This window comes from Bombus impatiens, unplaced genomic scaffold (assembly GCF_000188095.3).
Source record: "Bombus impatiens unplaced genomic scaffold, BIMP_2.2 scf_2222, whole genome shotgun sequence".
NCBI classification, from domain to species: Eukaryota; Metazoa; Arthropoda; class Insecta; order Hymenoptera; family Apidae; genus Bombus; species Bombus impatiens.
The window spans coordinates 2,094,087-2,094,728 of record NT_178641.1 but is presented as its reverse complement, the minus strand read 5'-3'; the positions used below and the strand labels follow the sequence as shown (position 1 = coordinate 2,094,728).

The 642-nt window shown below is 55.3% G+C and overlaps 1 protein-coding gene across 4 annotated transcripts in view; it reads left to right on the top strand.

Annotated features, from left to right (window-relative positions):
* Nucleotides 1-240: 240 nt before the first annotated feature.
* Nucleotides 241-642, top strand: part of LOC100747071 (neo-calmodulin) — an 80,010-nt gene continuing 79,608 nt past the window's right edge. The window contains exon 1 of one of the 4 annotated variants that reach the window (XM_024372001.2): nucleotides 241-638. The gene's annotated coding sequence lies outside the window, so the exon portion shown is untranslated. The remainder of the gene's footprint in view (nucleotides 639-642) is intronic. The other 3 variants (XM_033324376.1, XM_012393191.3, XM_012393192.3) reach the window with 3 other exon arrangements.

Below are 642 nucleotides of genomic sequence, written 5' to 3'. Positions count from 1 at the left end.
CGCGAGAAACCATGGAAAATCCTTGACAAGTCGGGAAAACAATCGAGGTAACAGGAAGGCGTAGTACATGGTCGGTCGTGGCGGCCTTGGAAATGCGACCTTGGCACTTCTCTGGTCTAGGCGTTCGTAAAGTAGGCGCGGCCCTGGGGTTCGCCGCTATGGCGTCGCGACGAGCGTGCGCGAGGAAGCGTCGAGCTGGTTTCCTCGCTCCACCACAGCTGCTCGGAGACCAGCTAGACGGGATAGCCGGTCAGACGCAACTCAGGCCAGAGCCGCGTCAACGTCCTTCCGTGTACATCCTTCGACGTCCACCCGACGTCTTCTTGTCATCGCGTTTCTTCTCTATATACGTTTCTCTTTTACTCGAATCTTCTTCGTCGTACGTATCGAAGAATCTCTGGAACGTTCCTCGACCAGAATAGATCTTCGTCGGAGTATCTCGCGGGCTGTACACGTAACTTTACCTAGACTAGCGACGAAAGATCAAGACCATCGGTTCGCGGAGAAGAATCGTTCCAGCTGTTCTCAGCTTTTCTGCGTCTCTCGAGGCCGGTCAGGTAGTTTCGTGCGCCCGCGCCTCCTCGCTTATGCACAAACGTGCGTAACGGTATACCGAGTAACGAAACATCGGCGGGAAGGTCC